Source organism: Mus caroli, unplaced genomic scaffold (genome assembly GCF_978045245.1).
Source record: "Mus caroli unplaced genomic scaffold, Mus_caroli_1 scaffold_6, whole genome shotgun sequence".
NCBI classification, from domain to species: domain Eukaryota; kingdom Metazoa; phylum Chordata; class Mammalia; order Rodentia; family Muridae; genus Mus; species Mus caroli.
Genome location: NW_028227261.1, coordinates 129746062 through 129766205, shown reverse-complemented (window position 1 = coordinate 129766205; position 20144 = coordinate 129746062). Strand labels below are relative to the sequence as shown.

General features: G+C 42.7%; 1 protein-coding gene across 3 annotated transcripts in view; it reads right to left on the bottom strand.

Moving 5' to 3' along the window:
- Klhl32 (kelch like family member 32) overlaps positions 1–19450 on the bottom strand; it is a 235073-nt gene extending 215623 nt beyond the window's left edge. For all 3 annotated transcript variants that reach the window (XM_085839454.1, XM_085839453.1, XM_021160284.3), the window contains exon 1: positions 19084–19450. The gene's annotated coding sequence lies outside the window, so the exon portion shown is untranslated. The remainder of the gene's footprint in view (positions 1–19083) is intronic.
- Between the last annotated feature and the right edge of the window lie 694 nt (positions 19451–20144).

Here is a 20144-nt window from a genome sequence, read left to right as displayed (position 1 = left end):
CTCATCTGACTCCAGCTGCTCCCATCTTTGATATAACCAGGAGCAAACAGCCTGGAGGACAGGAACTGACAGGGAAGAAGTACAGCTGGGGGTCAATTGATGCTGGTGGTGTGCAGACTTTCAGTGAGCTGCTTAAGTCAGAAACTAAAAAAATAAGACCACAGTCTGAGAAAGAACTAAAGCCCTTGGAGTTTGGTACAAAATGAATACTTTCTGCATATAATGGCTTTCGAGTCTAGACTTGAAGAAGCAGGCTAAAGAAACCATACCTCAATAACATTCTTTGGGTACATCTATAAGGTAAGATGATAAATATCTGTTGGGGATTGGTTCAAATGCTTTGTCTTAATTTGGCTTCCAAAGTCACATGGGAATCTATATGTCCATATGCTGAGGGTCCCTGTCTCCAATTGGTTTTTGATTGATCAATAAAGAGCCAGCAGCCAATGGCTGGGCAGAGGGACAAAGGCAGGACTTTTAGGATTCCCAGCAAGAAACACAGGGGAGAAAAGAGGGAAGTCTACTATGAGTAGTACAGACCACACCATGACGGGGAAGCAGGGAGATCAGAATTTAAGAGCCTGTGAACATATAAGAGTCAGGGGCAGCAATGATAAAATGTAGATTTAGAAAGTGTTAACTAAGGAAACCAGAGAGAGTGTGTGGTAGCCATGGAGAGGTTTGAAAGTGCCCAGCCATTTGGTGACTAAAAGCAAGATCACCTGACAGCTCAGGGTGGCTTAACAATTCACCACCACAGATACCATTCATGTTCCTACAGACATGACATCTCCCTCCTCTAGAAAACTGGAGTAAGTATTTGCATGTGGCCAGGGAGAAGGGAAAGAAGCACAAAGTATTTGACTGTCAAAAGAAAGAATGTAGACTTCTGAAATGTATTTTTGTGAGGCACAGTAGGGGCTATAAAACCATAGTGGAGCAAGCAAAGGAAGCCAGGCCTTGGGAGACCTGTGCCTTTGTTCCCCACACTGTAACTCACTTCCTGCCTGGATCAGCCAGTCTGTATCTTGGGCTTCTGGGACTTCTGATAAAAAGAAAAGAGGCACACCTAAATATGTTTATGTGGGATCTTTATATCTATGCTCAAGTGAAATTATATTGGTAGCCGATAAGAACAGGAAAAGCAATTGTCAGCTTCTATGTGCATGGGAGATCTCCTAGGCAGATAACAAAAAAGTCTTCCCCTTTGAAGTAAACGTAAAAGCACATTACCCATGTAAATGATACCAAGGGACTCAACCTCTTAAGAGCCAAATCTAGAAGAAAACAAACCAAGCATTTACCAGAAGTCAAGTCCATTCTGATTAAAAATACAATGGGCCATAACAATCATCTACTCCAAAATAAGCAACGAGAACACATGTATGTGTACACACACACATATAACATACGTCTATATGCAAGTATGTAAATACATAGTTACATGAACATGTGTATACATGTATGGATGAGTGTTCATTTACACACAGAACAAACATGGACTGGTTACAAATGTCTTCTCTCACTTCTTTGTTTTGTATTTTAGCCCAAAATCTCTCCTCTAAGTCTCTAGTCCTGACAGAATACTTAATTTTTAACTAAGGTATGTGGGAAAGAGAGAGGTCTAACATGTTGCCTATACAAGGTCATCTCCAGAAAGGATTTATTAATCACTTTAGGCTTTCTTCCCCATTTCCCTTCTTGAAGATCCAATAGGACCTCAATGCATACTCTTACTGCAAAACAGATGCACAGAAAGACAGACCACAGCTGCAGCAAGTGCCCACCACTGACTGACTGAGACAGAATAAAAGATTGAGAATTTTGATGCTAATGTCCTTTCCAGCTCTAAAGTTTAGCATATACAACATTGACTATCAATACACTTTCAAATTAATGAAACACACAAGGGATTACCAGAGATCAAGGCCAGTCCACAAAGGAGGGTATGGGCATGGGCTTTAATACCCTCACCTTACCTGCCCTGAAGTCAGTCTTCTGCTAGCAGCCTTCAGATGAAGATGTACAACTCTCAGCTCCTCCTGCACCATGCCTGGGGGATGCTGCCATGTTCCTGCCTTGATGATAATGGACTGAACTCTGAGCCTGTAAGCCAGCCCCAATTAAATGTTGTCCTTATAAGAGTTGCCTTTGTCATGGTGTCTGCTCACAGAAGTAAAACCCTAACTAAGACAATAGTCCATCACTGAGTGAAGTCAGGACAAGAACTCAAACAGGGCAGGAACCTGGAGGCAGAAGCTGATGGAGAAGCAGCCCTGGAGATGTGCTGCTTACAGGTTTGCTCCTCAATACTTGTTCAGCCTGCTTTCTTATAGCTCAGTGGCCACCAGCCCTAGAATGGCACCACCCACAGTGAGGTGGGCTTTCCCCCGTCCCCGCAAGAATTGCTAATTAAGAAAATGTCCTACAGGCTTGCCCACAGCCTGATCTTTTTGGAGGCACTTTTCTCCATTGAGGTTCCCTTCTCTTCAAATGACTCTACCTTGTGTCAAGTTGACATAAAACTAGCACAAGGTCTTCTCGATGCTTGGGCGGAACAGATCAGCTGATGGTAGATTAGAGGAAAGCAGCAGCTATATGACCAGTGTAAGTGAGCTGTGTCATCAGGGAATTGAGCAAGGGCTCCCAAGACAAAGCCTCTGCTTTTCTCCTTTGGAAGACACTATAAAGAGTGGCTTCCACAGATTACAAAAGTGTGGCTATCATATCTAAGCTTTACCTGAATTGTCTTATGAGAATCACCTTATATCCAACCTTTTGTGATTAATAAAACCAATTGATTAAAATGTATCTGTGTCACTTAAAAGGAATACCTATTTAAAGAATTAATCAATTCTTTTAAAGCTTATTAAATCTTTGAATCCTATTAAAGATTAAATATGGCTAATTCTTAGTGATATCACCAACAGACATTAATAAATATGAGATTTATACTTTTTGTAGCCAGGACTAGCCTCAGATACAAAAACTACCCAAAGCTACTTTGGATTCCTGATCTCCCATCTCCACCTCCTAAGTGCTGTGACCATAAGTGTAAGGCACTAAGCCTGGTTAATAATCTTAATATTTCTTAAGTGAAGTATCAAAATCCGTGTTTCACCACTTCCTAAATATGACTAATTTCCTGATAGTCCTTAAAGTTAATATTTAGTTTTAGCACCAACTGAGATTTTAAAAAATGGAAACACATCCTTTGTCATCTTCTCTCTTTTCTGCCCAAAGCAGTTCTGACTTTTTGGATCCTGCACTTACTATCTAATTTTCTATTGGAATACATGGACCACAAAGGCTGTAGCTTTAAAAGCATTTTCGGAGATATTTTCTGTGTAAAATTCCCACCTTGTATGAAAAGCATTGAGAAAGAATTGAAATTCTGCTTACTAAAATACAAAGGAAGAAATGGCACACAGGAAAGATCAGTGGCTCTTCCAAGTATATCCTAAGGAGTTAATTACCTCAGGCTTCGGGGGGGTAGGGGGTTCTTGCCCTGAAGTACACTCCATTTTGATTGTGCGTCCCACATCACCTATTAACCTTTTTCTTGTTTGTATTTCAACAACCTCCTTGTGCCGACTATGTCTAGATGTCAGCTGCAGATTTCTTACTGGGACGGCTTCATCTCCGCTTGTCTGGGAGTCTACTGTAGACAAGAAGCACCTCTTACTCGACTTTATGAGGCACATTCTTAAAGTCTCCTGAGTGAGGGGATCGTGCTCACAGACTAGGTCTCACTAAAAAGCTCAATGCGCAAATGACAGCTTGTCTTCTTGTTTCCTGCAGTTCAGCTTAATTTCAATTCCACTACTCAGGAAGTCTGCCTTCACTGGGTTGCTTGAGAGGGGTAACAACCTGTTTTTGTAGCTTAGGTGGTATTGCAGTAAAGGAAGCTAAGCTTCAGGTTGCCTCTGACCCCCAAGTCCCCCATGCCTTACCACGCCTGCCAGCGAAAGCAGGTTTTTTCCAGTCTCCAGCTTACGAGGAAGCGGTGGCATCCTCTGGCACTATACACTCCATGAAACACGACGATGCCTTGGCTCAGCATTCAAGTCTCTTTGTTTTCCTCCTCCTTCTCTGGGTACACCTTTACTTGCTCATCGATTTTGCTCACTATTCTCTACCTAAGCTTCTATGGTTCTTTGAGATTCCATTTCCCCGCATCTTCTGTCCCTAGGCCACTTCAATCCCAGTCAAACAGTGTACCATAGATTGGGAGTCTGTGTGCTATAAACCCACACTATCTCTTGTTTGACACCTTCTTGTGAAGTTTTTAAAGACAGCTCAAATTTAGTACTGCTTTAACCACACAGTTGTGGGGATCAGTCCCCTCCTATACAAGCCCCCCTCCTCCCATGCAGATATACAGAATGCCTTGGCTCCTTACAATGGAAGGTCTCAAGATCTCTCTCCTTTAACTCGCTATTCAACCGAGTGCCAAACCCTACAAATTTTCCTTCTAAATAGTCCTGAAACAATTACCTTCTTTCTGTCCTCTCTCCTCATCTCTATAGGCTAAGCAACTACTAGTCTCTCTATACGAACCTGAGTGGTGGCCTCCAGGGTTCTCCCACAGCCAGAAGCTGTGACTAGTGTTTCCTCAGTGACTCTGTATTATGCTTAGGAAACAAGTACTTAATGCCCTCTCTCTTTCTCCTCTTGAATTGTCACATCTTTCAGAGCCTTATCAGACCCTGAGCTCCACTCCCTAACAACAGGCGAATGACCCCGCCCCTGGCTCCTCCCACTCCCACCCCTCACCCCCAACCCCATGCACCTCTGCTTTTCATTTGTCAGAAAACCATGAGCCCATCCTCAGCATCCACTGTCACTGTCATTCACCTTCCTGTGTGAGCTGATCTGATGAATGCTCTTCTCTTTCACCAGCTCTTTTGTCAGCTGGGTAATGACAAAGGCCTGCTTCCCTCACCACTGAACCATCAGCACCTGGCACAGCAGCTGACACTTAGCCAGCAAGTGACTACTCGCCAAATGAGCATTCTTGACAGAAGCGAACGTTTCTGATGAGAAAGGTGGCACTGTAGAAGCACCAATGATGGCAACAGCAGCCCAGAAACGCTTTGCTAATCTTTGTCCTGACAGGAAAACAGGATCACAAAGCCAACAGACCAGGTTTGGACTTTTAAATCATAGGTGTCATTAAGCATTATTTATTATTGGAAACTCTAGAGGGAGGTCAAAAAGCTTGCCTCTGTTCTCATCACCCATAAATGGATAATCACTGTAGAATAATCAAGTCTCTCCCAGGATGAATCATTACCACCCTGGACCCATCCTGCTTTATTTTGGAATAACTGGAATACCAGGTGAAAAAACTTTACTTACCAGGTGACAATGTGTACCAGACACCAAACAATGAAATTTATATATAATATTGTACTTTAACCACATGATCCTGGTACAGAGAAGGAAAAGGGGATTCAGGGGTTCTATGAAATAAGGCACTCTTGGACAATAACCAGTAGTTGGAACAACCAATCTCTGTGTATTACCAGCTGCTTCATAGCCATTCCAGAGAGGCACAGTGCTAGAAAGGATGAAAGCTATACACAGGTCAAGTCTATTTGCTGTATAAGAAGCTGTAGATAACACACTGGATCCTGGTAACAGCTTCATAGCTTGACATGTTTGCTGAGAATTGTTGAACTGAACTATGTACAATGGGGATGCTTTGATGCATAGAAAGCTGTAATGCCATTTTTGAAAGCGTTAAAAGTGTTGAGGAAAAGTAAACAGAAAGTGGAATGGAGGGCAGAGGGATGAGGAGGTGGGAAGATTGCAACTTAAAATAGAAAGTGACATTTGAGCAAAGACCTGAAGGTGAGGCATTGAGCCCAAGGTAGACAGAGGAACAGCTGGTACTGCACAGAGGTTGCTGAGAGAACTCAGCACTGTGCTGCCTGGGTTCTAAAGGAGATGAAGGGGAGAGCAGAGATGCAAGGGACAAAGAATGTAGGTAACACTGTTCTTGGGATAGAGTCTGTTATGGTTTTTAACAATGAAATAACAAAGTTTAACTCAGAAGTCAGAGATTACTTTGGCTGCTATTGAGAAGGCTTGACGGGAGGCAGAGGGGACTCCCCATTTCACAAGTGATGATGTTCACTAAGGGAAAGGAATGCTGATGGTTTCCCATCATGATAAATGGACAGATTCCATGTACATGCTGAGGGAAGTGCCAAGAACTGTTGCTGGGGGGGGTATTAAAATGGAATGGCAAGTTTCTGTGTTATGCCGGGCACCAGGCGGGCCATATGGCTCCAGCAGGGTGTTCTCAACTCTTGGTTCAGAGTTCTGAAACATCTGTACCAGACTCGCTAAGTTCCTTTGGCGGGTCGTTGCCATACCAGCCCCATGCAATGACTGCCCACCCCATGGTCAGCTGCCACAACAGCCAGCAACCCAGAAACCGGGTAGAAACAAAACTCTAGAAACTGATAATGAATCAGTCAGATTTACATATCAATACATTCTCAATTCAAAAGATGACCACGCAATAATTTCTGGCAAATTGATAATGATACAAGCTGCCCACCTAACTTAGACAAGTTACCCCATTTATTCTATCCCTATATGATAACATATCTACCTATGGCTGTTTAAAACCACACGGATTCTGAATCATCCTGTTCGTAGGCCTCTATCTTGCTTCCTCCTCTTCTCCCTCTCCTTCTCCGTCCCCCTCCCCCTCTCCCTCCTTCCCCCATCACTCTCTCTTTCTGCAACTCTCAGCCCTGCCTCACTTTTCCCTGTCTAATCACAGGCCTCCTGCTGCACTAATATTTAAATTAATTGGACAGGGAAAATCCTGCTACAAAGAACTGCTCAAATTATTGGATGCAGGATGAAAATCATAAGAGAAAAACAAGTAAACAAACAAACAAACAAACAAAATGTAAGGATTACTCTAGGCGTGGGGCATAACTCTCTAAAGATAGGGAAGAGCTAGATGAGGTAAATTTGGAATAAAAGACAATATAAAGCAAGTACATGGAATTTTGCTACTAGGCTATATATCAATTAATTTTGGTGTGTTTCTTTTGAATACCACCTTCTTGAGCTGAGCATGGTAATGCATGCCCTTAAGCCCAGTACTCAGGGGGACAGAGAGAGGCAGATCTCTGTGAGCCTCAGGCCAACCTGATCTACATAGCAAGTTCCAGGCCATCTACAGCTAAATAATAAGATCCTTCTTATCTCAAAACAAAAACTCAAGAAAAAAAGACAACAAAAGAAGAGTAGTTTCCTTCTGACACATTCATTAAGTGCTAACAGCAAAATAAATGGCCACACAAAATGTGGAAATGCCCACTTACATCCCCAATCCTTAGGCTTCTTTATCCTCATGGGACTGCTTTGTCCCTTCCTTTCTTGTCACGGCTTATATTTATAATGACATTAGACTTCCTATGTCTGGAAAGGTCTCAGTAGTGCCTCATGAACCCCAAATAAACATGAAAGGACACCAAATAGCATCTTCTCATCCCTCATCAATTTCTTTAAAGATGTGGTGAAGCTGAGAAAGGGCTCGCTGACGGGTGGAAGACCACGAGAGGAATCCACCTAGGAACACAAAAAGCACCAGAGGCAAGGTTAATCTGTGTTGTGATCTGCATTTCAGGAGCAGGACACTATGAAGATAGGGAGGTTAACATGGCCTTCTTTTGTATTAGTTTAAACCGCACCTCCTGCCATTTCATGATATAAAACAGAATCCTTTCTCACCCTTCTAAGTGTTTTCATGTGTTCCATTCTCTCTCATTTATTCATTGCATGTGGCCACTGGGCCCTGTGTGGTCATTATTAATGTGCAAGTTAGAAATACCCATTAGACTCAGCAGCTGTGCCCATGGATATTACGTCCTATAATTTGGCCCAGATGGCCAAAAAGATGATTTGAGCAGAGTGGTTGCTGCTGATCCCCTAATGAGAAAGCAGCCTGGAAATCAGGGATGTAAATGACGTTTCACAGTTTCTCTTCTGTTCTTGCTCATTGCCTTTTATTTCTCCTTCGGCTGTCCTTGCCACAGACAAAAAACTCCAACCTCAGTTCCACACATACCATGTTACCTGATAGTCTAGAACAGAAAGGTGACCTAAGTAAAAACAATTCCAGGTCAGAAATGGTGTTCCTCATGTCAAAATATTTTTCTTCTATTAAAAAGCAAACAAAAAACCAAACAAACAAAAAACAGTAAGTATTAAAATGTTCTGGTAAGACTAGTTAACTTGTTTGTACTTAACACAATGAAAGTCACCTTAACAGATGGAATAGTGTTTCAGTTCCCAGAGACAGACACATGTAACATCCACTTGCCCCTCAGATAGCCATACTTCAAAAGAAAAAAAGAAAAGAAAAAGAAAAATACTTCTAGAAAGTCCCAGTCGCCAATATCTCATCAAGTATACTCTTGATAATTTCTGTGACTCTCTGAAATGCATTTCCTTTCATGGCTGGTCTAATGGCAAAGATTCTTTTTGCTTTTTCTTTGCTGTGTCTCGGTGCTTAACAGTTCTGTACCTCCTAAAAACTGTGATTGTTCAGAACATGTTTGGAGGCTTCGACAAAACAAAAAGCAAACTACAATCTGAAAACTGGAAACTGCTCCCAAGATGCTGCTGTGACTATGCTGTCTCACAACTCTTCACGACCTACCTGTTATTCAATGACTCGTGACGCTGCATCCACTGCAGAGATAACACTCTCCAGCTGGCTTATATAATGCTACATAATCACCATCCATGCAATAAAACCAAAATAGAAACAGAACAAAAGCCATTTGATTTTTATCTCACACAGAAACGTGTGTCTTAAAAACCAATCTAATCACCATCCAGATAACATAATGATATTTACATGAATGCTCTCTGCAGCAATCTGGCTGCTAAGTTGTTCAGACATTTGAGTAGAGAAATAATGACCTGTTTCACAGTGACGATGTCAAGGACACATGACTTCAGACCCAATGGAGCACCTGGTTGGTACTGGCTGCCTGAGTATCCAGAGAGCTATGTGACTAGCTTAGCCTGTGGTGGTGGTATGGTGGTAGTGGTGGTGATGGTGGTAGTGGTCTGAATAACCAGAAAATAAAGATCTGGGTAGCAGGGTTAATCCAGGAGATGTGGGAGTAAGAATAAAGATTGGTACACAATCCCTGCACCAGCTGAAGCCACCCAAAATCTCAGGATGGATGGCTGAGATAATGGTGAATGAAGTCCTGCAGCTAGCCAAGGAGCAACTGATAGCTACTAGGAGAAGGAGAGTCACATTTCTTCGAGGATGCAGTCCCCAGAAGCCACCCGTACTCCAGTATATGGTCCTATATCCAAGCTCATACACGGAGTACAAAGTAGACTCAGTGGATTAAAGCAGAATTAAAGCAGAAACAAAAAAAGCACATGGAGTGGTCAGGGGATGGGAGGGACTGGGGGAAGGGGGGAGGGGAGGAATCAAGGGTAGACTCCTTCAAAACACATCATATGCACGTATGAAATTCTCAAGCAATAGAAAACAGATGTTGACTGTGGCACAAGTTGCCATGCCCAACCGTGGCTCCCAAGTTATACCTCCTTGTAGAACCACTTGAACTGTTTTCAATACATAAACAATTCTATACCAACACAGATTCTAATATAGCATCCATAGAGTATTTATAAATTATATAGAGAGGATCCAGGGACCTTGATTTAATGCAGCTATGACTCACTCTGAAGGTCAGCTTGGTCTTAAACGTCACATTGGATCTCTCTCTAGAACACTGGTAAATTTACTATTCTCCAAAGCAATGACCAGTCAGAAGCTAACAGAGTATTTACTTTGTATTTTATATTAACATAATTATTTATTTTAACATAAAGGGTATATATAAGTTGATCCCTACAAGAAATAATGGGAAAACAGCAAGACTTTTCATTATCCAAACAGAGAGGAAGCAGCAGAGGGTTGTTCCAACTAGGCCCACCCCAGGCTTCCTCAGCTTCCCACACCGCTCCCCCCCCCCCCCAAAAAAAAAAACATGGCCTGTAGGGGGTTGTGGACTCTGTCCAGGAACCCAAGCAATCATAGATGGGAAAGCCTTAAGGTAAATGACTCATTAACTGTGGTCCTGCCCTCTGGAAACCTTGGCAGCCCAGCAACAAATGACCTGCAAACTGGCCAGCATTGACAACTTCAGCATAACATGAAGCAGAGTAGGGACCTGGGACCTGATGGCTTATGGAGGATTATGAGGACAGACAAAGGGAATTTGTCATAAAGTAGCAACATGATACTAAGACTCACACACTAGAATTTTAGTAAAAAGCCAAGTTAAATGCTGTACTTTAAAAAGGCTCACGCTGTGTTGTGAGTTTCTCAGATGGCATTTCATCTATTAAGAAACCCCATCTGCAGCTGACAGTAAATACCCTCCAGAAATGCGAAACTGCTCTCACTTAAAGCCAAAGCCAATAAGCCATGCCCAAATAAAACCAGACTGTAGGTAAGTAATGCTTTCATAGATGAGAAGCCCAAAATTACTTAGGCTTTGAAGTTACAAAATAAAGTAAAAATTAAAAATAAAAGAAAGAAGAGAAGAGAAGAGAAGAGAAGAGAAGAGAAGAGAAGAGAAGAGAAGAGAAGAGAAGAGAAGAGAAGAGAAGAGAAGAGAAACAATCGGACATGTCAGTTCAAGGACAGGACACTAGGAAAGACTAGAGAGTAGGCTAGTGTAGCAGGCTAAAGGGTTTGCATCCATATCACAGCCTGCCCTGAGAGCAGCATTTTCATAAAATACCAAACACCATAAATGAGGAAGCAAGTCAAAGAGAAACTCTAGCAAAATTCATCTCTTCAAATCAGATCATTACCTCAATTTTAAACCTTAATTTCCAAAACAATCTTCTCTCTCCTAGAGAAGAGCTGAAAAGAAATGCACCCTTTCCACATTTCCAGTCGGCTGTTTTCTTCTTAGTACCATTTTGTAAGTCTGGTAGTTTGTGTATTTGACAGTAACAGAAGACCCACACTCCTATCTTCTTGGCTCCAACCCTAACCACAATCCTCACCCCACTGTAATTAGCATATCCTACATAATTTTATAAAGCATGATTTTTTCTTGTTTGTTTTGTTTATCAGACATTGTTGCTTACACTTTTAACTCCAGCACTAGTGAGGTAGAGGCAAGCAAATCTCTATGAGTTCTGGGTCAGCCTGGTCTACTTAGTGAGTTTCAGGTCAGCCAGGGCTACAAAAATGAGACCCTGGTCTCAAAAGCAACAACAACAAAATCTATATTTGCAAAGAACCCATAAAGAAGTTTATTTGCCACAGGTTATTTATTTCATTTTTAAAATTTATTTATTTTATGTGTATGAGTGTTTTGTCTACATGGACGCATGTGCATCAGTTGCATGTCCGGTGCCCTCAGAGGCCAGAAGAGGGTATCAGATCCCCTGAAGCTAGGGCTGCAGACAGCTGTGATCTGCTCTGTAGGTGCTGTGAATCAAACCCAGGTCCTCTGCAAGAACAAGTACTTTTACTCTCTCTAGCCCCTTTACTTTTATCTTTGAAACAGAGTCTACATATCATATCCCAGATGGTCTGAAATGCACTACATAGTCAAGGATGACCTGGTACTTTTAATTTCACAGCCTCTGGAGTGCTGGAGTGACAGGCAGACACCACTAACTATTTAGGTAGTGCTGGGGAGTGAGCACAGGGCATCAAGTATGCCAGACAAGCATCCTAACAACTAAACAACATCTCTAGCCCAAAATGATTATTCTTATCATTAACAATTTCTTATAGCTTTCTTATTTTAGGTATATAAACTAATGTTACTTAAAAACTCCCCAAATATGTATAAATGAAGTTGTAACATTTGTAAAACCCTGAAATAAATGAATACATGCACACTAGATACAGGCAGAGCACATCTTTTCCTCTGGGACATGTCTCTTAGTCTAGTCAGTGAAGAAAACAGAGCTTGGCTTGGCCTGTGGGTTCTTAAAGTGTACTGCTAAAGGGAACTTCCTTCGAAGGTTCTTAGCAATCACTACTACAAAAGTCACTACTACAAAAGTGCTGACTGCTAGCAAATCCCACTGCTATCTGGCTTGACCCCAAACCCATAAACTGGGCAGTAATCTTGAAAGAGTCAAGGCACGCTAGCCTCCTTTGTATTCCTAGGTCAATAAGACCCAACAGATGTGTAAAATGCAGAAAAAAAAAAATTACCCCTTCAAGGATGAGGGATTCCTAGCTGAAGGTCTGGGAACAAAAAGAAAGAAGTGATGCCGAGAAAATGTCAGACCTAAACAGAAAGTGTTCTTTAGGGGAAGAGAGTATTCCTGAGACCTGACAGAAAACCTGAGGCCTTCTTTTCTTTGGGCTGGCAAGTTTATGACCTTTTCATAAATTTTACATACTCCATCATGAAAGGAAATCGCTAGTTGTCTAGAACAATGTAAACAATCCGAACCTGAGTCGCAGAAAGGCCAGATCTATCCCTGCCAGGTATTGCTGGGTGATTACAGATGGGGACCATCGAGAGCTCTTGCAGTAGAGTTCCCTAGTGGTACCCACTGAAAAGGAAATTAACCTTCCATCCTTTTTTCTCCCCACCCTGGGGTGCAGGGGGTGGGGGTGGGGGTGAGGGTGGCGCAGGAAGAAGCTCCAGGGGCTGCACAACAGACCAGACATTTCAGCGAGTCACATCATTATGTAGAGTGAGCAATGCCCTTAACACCAGGATATGTTCTTTTCCCTAAGACAGGGAGAGCTCACTCAAGCAGCACCCTGGTGACTGTTTTTCTCTCAAAGATGGCGCTCACGCCTAAGAATGAAGACATTTCTTACAAGGTGTATGAAACTAAGAATCGGAAGGGTAGAGGAAGGGAGGGAATTGATAAGTTGTGGGGTTTTGTTGTGTGGCAGGGACTGTGTTAGATGTTGCACTGAAGGTTTCATAATTTGAGGGCAGCCCTGCCACATGCTTCCAGAGGGTTCTTCAGATTCAGCTGTTAGGAACTGAATCCTTAAAGCACCTTGAGGTGGTACCTTTGGTAGATAATTAGGATAAAATGAGATTATGAGATAAGGAACCTCGTGATCATGTTAGCAGTCATTTTTTTTTTAAATGATACAAGAAGAGATGCTTGCTGTGCCACAGCATGTGATGACCTCTGTCATGACAGGATGCAGCAGGAAAGGCTTCACTGGATTTTGGTACCAGGCCTTTAGACTTCCTACTGCCCAAAATGTTAATTAAAGAAACCATGATTCTTTGTACATTACTACTTTCCTATATTCCATTATAAAAAAAAAAGATTAGGATGAGCTATAATATAGGTGACAGTAATCCCATTATAAATGTAAATCTGAGATGCTGGAGAGATGTCACTTGGTTGTGAATCTCAGAGCCCAAAAGTACCAGATTTAGCATCCAGCCCAGGCTTCAAGACTATGACCTGCTTGTTCCAGTCTTCCTTGCACTTTCAATAGTAAGCCTAAAATAATAAATAATAAGGTTCCCAAGTGATGATTTTAAATGAGGGATCAGAATTTGTCATAAAAAATTGCAGAATGCCTCCTCCACTGCTCTTATTGTCTGTGCCATTAGCATCAAATGTGTTCCCACAGAAGCAATCAGCGGGGATGGAACTGCTTATTCCATCAACATCCTGCACGCCAAGTCGGTTGTTCTGTCGGGGTGGGGAGGAGGGCGGTGGTCCTGCTTCTCATTTACTGGGCCTGGCTCATCTGAGATGGAAAACTGAATGTATCATGCCTCAAATAAATGTGTAGGAGAACATTGAGAATCCATAAGATTTTCTTTCTTCATTTAAAAACGGTCTTACCAGGCTGGGGATTTCAACCTCGCAAAGGAAAAGCTATTTTAGACAGATGTACATTTCCTGATGCTGTCCCATATGTGGAGCTAATATGCTTCCAAGCTGAGTTTGTAAGACTGTTACTTTATTTTACATTTTTTGGAAAAAAAAAAACTTCACCAAAATTTAGAGTGCCATATGTGTAAATCAAGAAATTAAATGCATCAGTGCACTGCAGTGTGCCTATGAAACAGGGCAGGGATGAACTAAGAATAAGATGAAGATGAAGCTTAAGATTAAGAATAAGAATGAGAATAAGAATAGAATAAGAGATGGGGACCTTGCTTCCTCCTGCGCAGCAAATCTTAGGGTAACCACTTTTGCAAGGCAGGTCTGGGAATAAAGGACCCAGTTAGAAATGCCAAGACCAGGAAGAAGATAAGTGAAATTAATTCCATTTGTTAATTCCCAATAAGGAGAAGTAAAATGTTCTGAGGTAAATTCAGAAAACTGCAAATTGGAAGAAATGTTGAACCAAGAGCATGGCAAGAGAAAGCTCAAGCTATCTCCATGGTCACCAAAAAGCCTGGAAACCAGTCCCTGTCCCTTATGCAAGACTCTAGCTTTAAATGCCATTTGCTATTTTACTTCGCCGTCATTGGCAGCTCTCGTAGCCAGTCACTGATGCAGTACTTAATCCACGTGTAACTTCCACAGACTATCACTCATCTTCCCGGTCTCCATTATAAACATGGTAACTCTGCTAAAATCAAAACAGGCATTTGCAGGTCACTAAAGGTTTCCTTCTAGATTTGAACACACAGCTATTCTAATCCTTGCAGAGAACAGGAACAAAGACGCTAACATGAAGCTCACAATTCTCCTTACTTGTCCCACAGATAAGATGTGCCTTTATTCAAAATACACCGACCGTTACAATCTTGATCTGAAGGACTTGGGAGAAGGGCCAGTCACTAAGTGTGTGCTTGCTTTGCACAAGCATGAGGACCTGAATCAAGAACCTGAACAGCCGTGCTTTAAAAGAGACGTAGCAGGACATTCATACAATCTCACAGGGGAGGGGCAACTAATAAAGGATCGCTTAGCTGGCCCTTCTGACCTCGTGAGCTACAAGGTCAGGGACAGATCTAATGTGGTGGGTGAGGAATAACAGACAAAGACTTCTAACCAACACGTATACACATCTCCTCGTTCCCACATCTCCGCAGATGAACACATAAACACGCACACACACACTCTTATCTGCAAAAGTACCGAAATCTGTGACTCTCCCAGAAGAAAGTATTAGACTTCATTATCTAATTTACCAGAATCTCTTATCGCATTTATGAAAAATTATCTGCTTATTTGTTCACTTCCATTAAGTTCATATAAAATACCTGCATATACTTTTTTTCCTCGTTTTTACTTAGTTCATGGGGAATTCTATACCATATGCTGCTCAAACTCATCCTGCCTCCACCAATTCCTTCCAGATTCACCCCTTCTCCACTCACCCAACTTTGTATCCTCTTAAAAAAAAAGAAAGCGATTACGTGCAGTTTGTGCCCTATATACTCTTGGGCAACAATATCATGAATGAAATTAGGGTATCTATCATTCTATTTAAAAAATACAGACTTACCATAATACTTGACAAGAAAAAAAAAGTGCTGGATCTACAGACAACACAAAGAACATGATGTTTGGCTAGTCCCCTGCCGTCAGAGCTTTTACAGAAGTGGGCACTAGACATGGATTGTCCTCCAAGTCTACAATACCTCTCCTGATCTCTTTCAGCAACTTGCCTTCCATCCCAGTTCCCTCTTATGGATCTTGCTCATGTGTTTCTTCCCCTGGCTTTCCCCAATCCCTCATCTACAATGAGCTCAGCACTTCGGCTCTTACTAGGGCTATCCTCTAATTCATATTTCCAACTTGAATAACTGGCAGAGCCTTTCACCTTTTAATGGGTCAAAAGGTCTGCATTTATGTAACCAAACCCAGCCAGCAACTATAGCCTTAATTCCTCTCCTGTAGAAGGACTGATCTAATCCCTACAGTCAGATTTTTTTTCTTGGCAAAAAGTTCCTTCATGTCTATGCTTCAATATGATCCTCTGTGTGAGGGACGGGTTGATGCTGTGGGTCAAGCCTAGGGCTTTAACCATGCTACACATTCTATTACTAGGACAAATTCCCAGCCTGGGATAGTACAGTTCTACGATATATTTAACACATAACTGCCTCAATTTTATAATTATGGATAGTATGTATATTCTATAAGCTCGGTTAGGTAACTAAGGACAAAGGGAACGCAAAGAGCAAAGGAAAGCTAATGGCTTAAGTTTTCCTTTCATTGTTCTAGTTTCATGTTCTTCATCTACAACATGAAAATAAGGCAGCACTTTATGAGGACACTGTACATCCAGCAGGAGACTGATGCAAAGTAGCATGTACACAGAAGGGGGCTCAGAGCAACGCCTCTGGAAGCAACGGGATATGTGTTCTGAGTCCTGGGGAAAGACATGAAATCTCCAGAGGACTCAGGACTTTGGCATCTTGCAGTATCCTGTGATGGGTTAATTACTTAATGTCTTAATAGAAAGTATGCTTTTGAAAACCTACAATGCTCCCTTTTTAAAGCAAGATTCTATTCTATTCTTCTGCAATGAGAACTACAGAGACTGGTTCTCGGACCTCTCACAAATGCAAGGTGTGTGGACGCTTGTCCCTTAGGCCATAGCCTTTGCATACAGCCTATACACGTCTTTGTACATATTAAATACCTCTAGAAAGTTCTAACACCTAGCACAACACACGTAAACAGCTGCTATGCTGTTTACTTAACTAGTGAGGGCTGACGAGGGAAGGAAGTCCCATACGTGAAGTACAGACACCATCACTGTTCTGAATACTTTTCATCTGCAGTTGGTTCCTGGAACTTGTACATACACATGGCCAGTCATATACAGCTGACTTTTTATATACCTCTTAGTCCTGGATCAAGAAAAGAACAGGCCAGGAACTTAAGACATTTCACACCCTAAATGTTTTTGTTTCAACATATACAAAATTCTCACCAATAAGAGTTTTTTGGTTTTTTGACACTACAGTTTCTCTGTGTGGCCTTGAAACTCACTCTATAGACCAGGCTGACCTCGAACTGTCTCTGCTTCCTGATCCATGAACTGCCTGCTAACATGAGCACACTTTATACTCCTCTTCTTCTCTGAGGCATTTTAGGAGAGACATTCAGGAAACCTCAGAAACAACCTTGAACCTATTGACTTAAGAATGGACTTAGAAAGCTGGGTGCTCAGTGGTGCCCACATTTGACTTCGGAAATCAGGAGGCAGAGTCAAGTGGATGAGTTCGAGGACAGCCTGTTCGAGAACCACAGTCCCAGAATAGCCAGAGCTATGCAGAGCATTGATGAAAGTCCTTAAAATGTCTGTCACTTTCATGACAAATGTAGTAATTCGAATCCCAGAACCGGATAGGACCTCAGCCTCAGTACTTAAGGACCATGTACCAGGAGGACACAGATGGCCAAATACATTTTTAATGTGGTCCTCACAAATTTCTCTCTCTCTTTTTTTTAAATTAAAAATACTTTCATATAAAAAACTACAGAGACTTCTGCTTTCCTTGAAAAGATGGTACATTATACACCTGTCCTTGACCTGTCCTTAATCTTAACTGTCAACCCTCCACATCCCCCCACCAAAGAAAAATCAACTTAATGAAAAAAGCTTGGATCTGGAAAAGGTCTCCCCTATCCAGTGCCTCTGACCTACAAGGTTTGAATCTTGAATCCTTAAGCTATGCTCTGAGAGTGGGTGATGGTTTGGCTTCATAGTGACTGTGAGGCTCCAGAAAGGCATTTCTGGGAAGTGATTTCTAGACGGTACTGTCAGCCGTTCTCCATCATTACACACTGTCAGTGCTCTCTGGGACTCACAAACCCCTTTGCCTATTACCTGTCGTTATTTGGCTTCCTCTCCCCCCACCCCTTACCATGTCATTTGACAGAGCTCAAGATCTAAAGAATGTCGTACGACTCCCTTACTTAACAAGAAGTAGGAAACCGGATATGAAAAGAAAGCAAAATGAACTGTTGAATGCAGCTGGATCTTCACTAAGCTATTCTATTTGTAATGAAAGGAATGGAATTAGCACAAAGTATAATGGCTGCATTTCCGAGGTCCTCATGTTCACTCCCTAAACATCTGAGAGGAAAAGAAAGAAAAGAAAAATCAGCCCTAGTCAGTCCAGGTACGAGGGGCTCCTGTGAGGTCAGGAGTATGGTGTCCTTCATGGGCCTCATTTTAGGAAAGGGTTCTTCTGTATTCCAGAAGAAAACAAAATTCTAATGCGAGCGTTGTTCTAGGACAGTATGCCAGGGCAAGCACTTCATGTCTACCTCTATCAACATAGAAACGAAGCTTCAACTTCTAATCAACCAATTAGGCTGGAAGATAGAATTTCACAAACGGGCTGCAGTGGACACAGAAATGTCAGAAACGCTGTATGTCGTGAGTGAATGTCATCTATACTATTACCTTAGAAATCCACAGGCGCTGTTCCCCTTCTGGTCAATTTACAACAGAAGAGCTTCCCTGTGTGGGAGCCACAATAAAAATCATCTGCTCTTACAGTTAATTTAATACTAGTGAAATGCAAACTAGAACTGGAAATAGAAGGAAAGGGCAGCTTCTAAATTAAATTTCTTTTAAGGTCACCAAGATGGTAGTAAATTACCATGTAAGACACAATCCATTGAAAAACTCATCTGACGGGTCCTTTAAAAAAATCGCATACGTATAGTCACTTTCTTAAAGTTCAATGAAACCACTGTCTGAATACAAATTAACGACTGTTGAGTTGCCACAGGTCCTCAATGCACATACTACTTTGTTTTAAGTCAAAATAAAAAGGATCTAAGAAATCACTTCTTTCAATGTATGTCCCAAGGCTGATGTTTAAACACATCTCCTTGGCAACCAGGAAGCATAGTGCATACCGGGTTGGGGGAGGGGGTTGCAACTCTAGGTTGGTAGAATAAGTAACCAGAGTAGTAATTGCTCCCGCTAGACATTGCCAGCAGAGGCTGCATCTTCTGAAACCGCAACTCCAGGTCTCGCCGGTCTGGCTCATCCGCAGCCTCCCACCCTCTCCCATGGGTCTGCTGACACTAATTCCGAACCCGTCACAAGGAGAGAGACTGGCTTACCCGATGGAGGGGAGCAGTCTGCTGGGCTTGATACCCCAGGGGCTCCAGCGGGCACCAGGCTCTCTGCCAGGCAAGACAGCTCTGCTTTCCTCTCGACCCTGGGGAAACTGCAGCAGCTCCGTCTGCCCTGCCCGGGCTGCAGCAGTGATGATCGCGCGCTCTGGCGGGTGTGTGGATGCGAGTCGGTGTGCGCGCTACCCCGCGCGCTCCCGAACTCCAGGGGCTTCGGAGAGGGACCGGGATGTGTGGGCAGGAAGAGAAAGCCAGCCAGCCCCGCAGGTGGCGCGTGCGACCCGGCCCGCTCTACCCTCCCAGCAGCGTGTCTCCAGCCGCCCCTCACAGCCGCTCCGCCCTCCTGCCGATGCGCGCTCCCGCCCCGCCGCGTTCGCCCGTGACACGCGCGCTCCCCGGAAGTCCCCCTCTCCGCGCTCCCGCACCCGAGCCGCGGGTCACGCGCACAGCCTGCTACTCCCGCAGGCCTCTGCTGCTACTATGGACCTGACACTAAATCCAGGCCTCCTAGGACTGGAAGTGTCTAAGCCTGCAGGTGCCACCTTCCCCATGGAGCGAGCTCCCCTGTCCCTGACTTGGCTGACTTATTCAGAAGCACTAGCCCAGAATAGCCTGCTGTGGCCTTCTGAGAATTCTTGTTAATAATGTACCTTTGAGGATAAGTGTGGAGCAACTTTTTAAGAAACCATAGCCTGCATAGGTAGACTGTTGTCCTGAACCAGAGCGAAGAGGGAGTATTTGATTATCACTAAACAGCACTAAAACACTGACACCATTGTTGAATTTCCAGGCTTGGCATAGTTGAGGGGCACTGTCTTTCCTGTAAACACGCTGAGAAACTCCCTTTTATGGAAAATGAATAATTTTAATAAGTAATACTGCACCTCTGAATTGGAAACCTTGGTCGAATGTGAAGTCAAGAGTGGTAGACTTGAAATTGGAGAGAAATACTTAGTAGACATGACTGAATTAAAATACTGCAAGACTTAAAATATATCCAGGAACTCTACAAAACGGAAAGGCTTGTGTTCTTCCATACACTGGAGCTA